Source organism: Salvelinus alpinus, chromosome 26 (assembly GCF_045679555.1).
Source record: "Salvelinus alpinus chromosome 26, SLU_Salpinus.1, whole genome shotgun sequence".
In the NCBI taxonomy this organism is placed as follows: Eukaryota; Metazoa; Chordata; class Actinopteri; order Salmoniformes; family Salmonidae; genus Salvelinus; species Salvelinus alpinus.
Window position 1 is genome coordinate 24261725 of NC_092111.1, and position 7321 is coordinate 24269045.

Genomic DNA, 7321 nt, shown 5'->3' on the forward strand with positions numbered 1-7321 from the left:
TCTTCATAACGTTTCTCTCTCTCTCTCTCTCTCTCTCTCTCTCTCCCCTCTTCATAATGTTTGTCTCTCTCTCTCTCTCCCCTCTTCATAATGTTTGTCTCTCTCTCTCTCTCCCCTCTTCATAACGTTTGTCTCTCTCTCCTCTTCATAATGTTTGTCTCTCTCTCGCCCCTCTTCATAACGTTTGTCTCTCTCTCTCTTTCCCCTCTTCATAACGTTTGTCTCTCTCTCCCCTCTTCATAATGTTTGTCTCTCTCTCTCTCTCCCCTCTCTCTCTCCTCTTCATAATGTTTCTCTCTCTCTCTCTCCCCTCTTCATAATGTTTGTCTCTCTCTCTCTCCCCTCTTCATAACGTTGGTCTCTCTCTCCTCTTCATAATGTTTGTCTCTCTCTCTCCCCTCTCTCTCCCCTCTTCATAATGTTTGTCTCCCTCTCTCTCCCCTCTTCATAATGTTTGTCTCTCTCTCTCCCCTCTTCATAACGTTTGTCTCTCTCTCTCTCTCTCCACTCTTCATAATGTTTGTCTCTCTCTCTCTCCTCTTCATAACGTTTGTCTCTCTCTCTCTCCTCTTCATAATGTTTGTCTCTCTCTCTCTCTCCTCTTCATAACGTTTGTCTCTCTCTCTCCTCTTCATAATGTTTGTCTCTCTCTCTCCCCTCTTCATAATGTTTGTCTCTCTCTCCACTCTTCATAATGTTTGTCTCTCTCTCTCTCTCTCTCCCCTTCATAACGTTTGTCTCTCTCTCTCTCTCTCTCTCCTCTTCATAATGTTTGTCTCTCTCTCTCTCTCCTCTTCATAACGTTTGTCTCTCTCTCTCTCTCCTCTTCATAATGTTTGTCTCTCTCTCTCTCTCCTCTTCATAACGTTTGTCTCTCTCTCTCCTCTTCATAATGTTTGTCTCTCTCTCTCCCCTCTTCATAATGTTTGTCTCTCTCTCCACTCTTCATAATGTTTGTCTCTCTCTCTCTCTCCCCTCTTCATAACGTTTGTCTCTCTCTCTCTCTCTCTCCTCTTCATAATGTTTGTCTCTCTCTCTCTCTCCTCTTCATAACGTTTGTCTCTCTCTCTCTCTCTCCTCTTCATAATGTTTGTCTCTCTCTCTCTCTCCTCTTCATAATGTTTGTCTCTCTCTCTCCCTCTCCTCTTCATAACGTTTGTCTCTCTCTCTCTCCCTCCCTGATGCTGTTTGGGAAACCCTGCTGTACATGTAAACCTAGTCAACAACGGCACTTGGTACCATGACTCCTCATATTTAATGCTAAAACACTGTTTCTCAACTCACCAACAGACTATTGTCTTCTTCCTTTGATGACCACTCAGAAGAAAACTATAGCTTGATGAACTGAGATGTGAGATGACTGTCTGATTGACTGGTAAGCAACACACCCCCAAACCAGACTGACGCGAGCCCACAGACCGAACTAGATAGAGAGAGAGATATATATATATATCTCTCTCTAACTCTCTCATGGGTGACACCCTGTACTAAACAGACATTTGCATACTCTCTCTCATGGGTGATACCCTGTACTAAAGAGACATTTGCATACTCTCTCTCATGGGTGATACCCTGTAATAAACAGATATTTGCATACTCTCTCTCATGGGTGATACCCTGTAATAAACAGACATTTGCATAGATTTTTAAAAAGCAGCAACACTATATAAAAATAGTGTTTTGAAGATACGCCATGTCAAGACACTCATTCCAGCCCTCCTGCAGGAAAAGACACTGGGTGAGCAGGCTTCTGCTCCAGCACCTGATTCAGCTAATCAAGGTCCCGATGAGAAGCTGATTAGTAGACTCATGTTAAAGCAGGGATGGAACAAAAGCCTGCACACCCAGCAACTCTCAAGAAGGAGAGATGGCCACCCTTGATCTACAGGCAGTCACTCTCCCTGCCCTCAAACAGTTAGAAGGTTACTGGTTCATATCCCACTCAGGCTGTTCCCACCTAAATCACTACACGCTCTAGCTAACGGACATGGAGGGGGTTTTCAAACATAAACCATTTTCTCAGAACTGAAAACTCATACACACACCACCCTCATTCATCACACTAACAAACATCCAAACACACCCTTTCCTGCCCCATCTACTTCAGATAAACGACACCCTGCTGGACATTCACAACACAAACGCACGAACACACACACAGCTACAGTTGATGTCGGAAGTTTGCATACACTTAGGTTGGAGTCATTAAAACTCGTTTTTCAACCACGCCACAAATTTCTTGTTAACAAACTATAGTTTTGGCAAGTCGGTTTGGACATCTACTTTGTGCATGACACAAGTAATTTTTCCAACAATTGTTTACAGACAGATTATTTCACTGTATCACAATTCCAGTGGGTCAGAAGTTAACATACACTAAGTTGACTGTGCCTTTAAACAGCTTGGAAAATTCCAGAAAATTATGTCATGGCTTTAGAAGCTTCTGTTAGGCTAATTGACATCATTTGAGTCAATTGGAGGTGTACCTGTGGATGTATTTCAAGGCCTACCTTCAAACTCAGTGCCTCTTTGCTTGACATCATGGGAAAATCAAAAGAAATCAGCCAAGACCTCCACAAGTTTGGTTCATCCTTGGGAGCAATTTCCAAACGCCTGAAGGTACCGCGTTCATCTGTACAAACAATAGTACGCAAGTATAAACACCATGGGACCACGCAGCCATCATACCGCTCAGGAAGGAGACGCGTTCTGTCTCCTGGAGATGAACGTACTTTGGTGCGAAAAGTGAAAATCAATCCCAGAACAGCAGCAAAGGACCTTGTGAAGATGCTGGAGGAAACAGATACAAAAGTATCTATATCCACAGTGAAACGAGTCCTATATCGACATAACCTGAAAGGCCGCTCAGCAAGGAAGAAGCCACTGATCCAAAACCGCCATATAAAAGTCAGACTACGGTTTGCAACTGCACATGGGGACAAAGATCGTACTTTTTTGAGAAATGTCCTCTGGTCTGATGAAGCAAAAATAGAACTGTTTGGCCATAATGACCATCGTTATGTTTGGAGGAAAAAGGGGGAGGCTTGCAAGCCGAAGAACACCATCCCAACCGTGAAGCACGGGGGTGGCAGCATCATGTTGTGGGGGTGCTTTGCTGCAGGAGGAACTGGTGCACTTCACAAAATAGATGGCACCCTGAGGAAGGAAAATTATGTGGATATATTGAAGCAACATCTCAAGACATCAGTCAGGAAGTTAAAGCTTGGTCGCAAATGGGTCTTCCAAATGGACAATGACCCCAAGCATACTTCCAAAGTTGTGGAAAAATGGCTTAAGAACAACAAAGTCAAGGTATTGGAGTGGCCATCACAAAGCCCTGACCTCAATCCTATAGAAAATTTGTGGGCAGAACTGAAAAAGCGTGTGTGAGCAAGGAGGCCTACAAACCTGACTCAGTTACACCACCTCTGTCAGGAGAAATGGGCCAAAATTCACCCAAATTATTGTGGGAAGCTTGTGAAAGGCTACCCGAAACGTTTGACCCAAGTTAAACAATTTAAAGGCAATGCTACCAAATACTAATAGAGTGTATGTAAACTTCTGACCCACTGGGAATGTGATGAAAGAAATAAAAGCTTAAATAAATCATTCTCTCTACTATTATTCTGACATTTCACATTCTTACAATAAAGTGATGATCCTAACTGACCTAAAACAGGGATTTTTTACTTGGATTAAATGTCAGGAATTGTGAAAAACTGAGTTTAAATGTATTTGGATAAGGTGTATGTAAAATTCCGACTTCAACTGTATGTGCCGTAAATTTCAGTTGGTATACAGAATTAGAATCCATACTCATTCTTCCCTTTCTCACTCTCTCTCCTGGCTAACAGGAAACACCACAGGATGCAGAGTGAGTGAAGCTGGAGTGATAGGACACTGCGAAGTGAGCCGTCACTGAGCCCAACATTTTGTTTTTCTCAAAGCATAAACTTCAATGTAGTGAAAGAGAGCAAGAGAGGATAGTGGGGAAATACAGAGAAGGGGGGGAGAAAGAGACCGAGGCAGGGAGAGAGAGAGGGGCAGAGAGGGGGGATAGTGAGAGGAACAGTGGGAGGTGGGGGACAGAAAGAGAGAGAGAGGCAGAGACTGGGGATAGTGAGAGGAACAGTGGGAGGTGGGGGACAGAAAGAGAGAGAGAGGCAGAGACTGGGGATAGTGAGAGGAACAGTGGGAGGTGGGGAACAGAAAGAGAGAGAGTAATGTAGGGGGAGGGAGGGGAAGGATAAGTTCTGGGAAGTCAGGTGTCTCAGGGACTTCCTGTTTCCACGTGAGGTCATTACATCCTCCTCCAGAGAGAAATGGCGCGATAGAGTGAAAGGTTTCAGTCAAAGAAAGACTGACGGAGAAAAAGTGTTTGAAAGCTGAAGCGAAGTGCACAATGGCAGTATGTGGCACCTGAGATTCTGATAGAGGTAACCTTTTGGCTGCTGCTTCACGTCACAGACACATTCCCCCCGTCAGACCCGGGAATCAAACCAGCAACCCTCCACTTACTGGTGCGCCTCTCTAACCTCCAGGTTGGGTTAAGGTTGGGTTAAGGTTGTAGTAGTATTCGCTGTAGTAGCTGAACTGTGTCTTGGTGGGAAAGCGGAGTTTACAGCACCACAACTAGGCTACGCTCACTTCCTTCCGCACAGCCCAGAGGCTAAAGGCAGGAAGTGAATTCGTAGAGAAACAAGATGTGATGAAGCCAGGCTTCAGATAGCCTAATCACGTCTCTCTCCCTCCCTACATCTTCTCTTGTTCTCTCACTGTTTCTCCTCTCTCCAGTACCAAACCTGAAGGGACAGTGAAGCAGTGCTCCACATCTGAATTTGCATAGCCTTGATCTCTAGCCTACAGAACAGACCCACTGTAGCCTACCTCTGGCCTACTACCAACAGGTCTGGATCTTTATGACACACAGTGCGCTGCGCACCCTGTAATCCACAGAGCTGAAGGTTCAAGCCCTTATAAGTCAATTCTGTTATTGCTCTGTAAGTTGATTTCAAAATAACTGACTTGACAGGCTCAGCGTGAACTGCAGGCTACAGCACGAGAAGGGAAGTGTTGCTGGCATAAGCACCACCACATTTTGCGCAGCACTTCACTCTTCACTGGCCAAACTTCCTTTTTTTTTTTTTTTGAAATGCCCAAAGTTTCTCAACACACTCATTCAGCAATAACAAAAAGGGCACGGTTTCACAAACATTTTGGTTTGATTAAATAACAGAGTGATTAAAAAAAAAAAAAAAGGGTGTGTGAGAGAAACGCAAGATGTGTCTGTGGCCAAACTCTAGGAAACCCTCACATTAGCACCGAAACCAGGTATTTAGTCCAGAATATGACTTTAACACAATGAGAGAGAGATGTTATGAAGGGGAGAGAGAGAGAGAGAGAGATGTTATGAAGGGGGGAGAGAGAGAGAGATGTTATGAAGGGGGGAGAGAGAGAGAGACGTTCTGAAGGGGGGAGAGAGAGAGAGAGAGATGTTATGAAGGGGGGAGAGAGAGAGAGATGTTATGAAGGGAGGAGAGAGAGAGAGACGTTCTGAAGGGGGGAGAGAGAGAGAGAGAGATGTTATGAAGGGGGGAGAGAGAGAGAGAGAGATGTTATGAAGGGGGGAGAGAGAGAGAGACAGATGTTATGAAGGGAGGAGAGAGAGAGAGACGTTCTGAAGGGGGAGAGAGAGAGAGAGAGATGTTATGAAGGGGGAGAGAGAGAGAGAGAGATGTTATGAAGGGGGGAGAGAGAGAGAGAGAGAGATGTTATGAAGGGGGGAGAGAGATGTTATGAAGGGGGGAGAGAGAGAGAGAGAGATGTTATGAAGGGGGGAGAGAGAGAGAGAGAGAGAGATGTTATGAAGGGGGGAGAGAGAGAGAGAGAGATGTTATGAAGGGGAGAGAGAGATGTTATGAAGGGGGGAGAGAGAGAGAGAGAGATGTTATGAAGGGGAGAGAGAGATGTTATGAAGGGGGGAGAGAGAGAGAGAGAGATGTTATGAAGGGGGGAGAGAGAGAGAGGAACACAGAGGTTATGAAGGAGAGAGAGAGAGACGTTCTGAAGGGGGGAGAGAGAGACAGGTTCTGAGGGGGGAGAGAGAGAGAAAGACAGGTTCTGAAGGGGGAGAGAGAGAGGTTCTGAAGGAGAGGGAGAGAGACACACAGAGGTTCTGAAGGGGGGAGGGCGAGAGAGAGACACACACAGAGGTTCTGAAGGGGGAGAGAGAGAGACAGGTTCTAAAGGGGGAGGGAGAGAGAGGCAGGTTCTGAAGGGGGAGGGAGAGAGAGACGCGCATTCATACTGGTGTCCGCTTCAGCACAGATATTGCGGGGAAGGCAAAACAATGTTACAATTTACACACAGATGTATTTACTTAGCCATACAAAACACCGACACTTAGTTTAGGCTACAGAGGTTGAGACTCACTTATACTCACTCTCCCACTGCTAAACACACATCGACTGACTTACCGGAGAGCACTACGGGTCGCCCGTTATTCCCGGGGGCTGGCGAAGAAAGGTGTGAACAGCACCGGGGAGGTAAAATTCCAGGCGCTGAGACAGAACGGGATGAGACAGCTGAGCGCTCCTCGCGGGAGGGAATGTGGATGCGCGGCGCGCTCTCTGTGTCCGGAAGGGTTGGATTGACTGACACGCGCAGTGACTGACGTCCACTCCAAAGCGCGCTCCCTGGATGCTTGTGTCACTCTCACGGAATTTAAACAGAAAAAGTAGAAATCCGGGGCTTCTTAATTACGTCTTGCAACGGAAATCGTTTACCATTTAAGAACCAAACGGAAGCAAATGGAACGAAATGAGGAAGGGACCTACATGAATTTGTCCAATAGAAACGATCCTTTTCGTTGCAAAACGTTTTCCGTTTGGTGAACGGTTTGTTACAAAACGTTGCAACAGACGAAACGTTTTGCAACAGAATGGGCGTAATGAATACAGCCCTGATTTTGACTTTGAATAACATAATTAATGTAGAAATTGAATTGTCCAAACGCAACATCAGGTGATTTGACAAAACTTCGGTGCTGTAGCCTTCGCACAGCACTGAGCCCAGGAATAGACATGTCCCAGTCAGCTGAACCCTTCCTACACAAAGAGACAGACACACACTCTGCATCTGGAGAGGTGCGAGTGCTACAGGAAGAGGTTAAAGTTTGTGTTGTGTGACTTCGCCTACGGTTTATAACCACCATGTTGTCAACATAGCATCCGTCTGTTCTTTAAGACTAGATCTACCATTCTCTGTTGGGAACTAAAGTTCCATGAAACTCCGAATTTGACGTTCCAGTAAGAGAAGACCC

The 7321-nt window shown here is 45.5% G+C and overlaps 1 protein-coding gene across 3 annotated transcripts in view; it reads right to left on the reverse strand.

The window, feature by feature from the left end:
• yrk (Yes-related kinase) overlaps positions 1 to 6617 on the reverse strand; it is a 20716-nt gene extending 14099 nt beyond the window's left edge. For all 3 annotated transcript variants that reach the window (XM_071368357.1, XM_071368356.1, XM_071368355.1), the window contains exon 1: positions 6477 to 6617. The gene's annotated coding sequence lies outside the window, so the exon portion shown is untranslated. The remainder of the gene's footprint in view (positions 1 to 6476) is intronic.
• Positions 6618 to 7321: the final 704 nt, after the last annotated feature.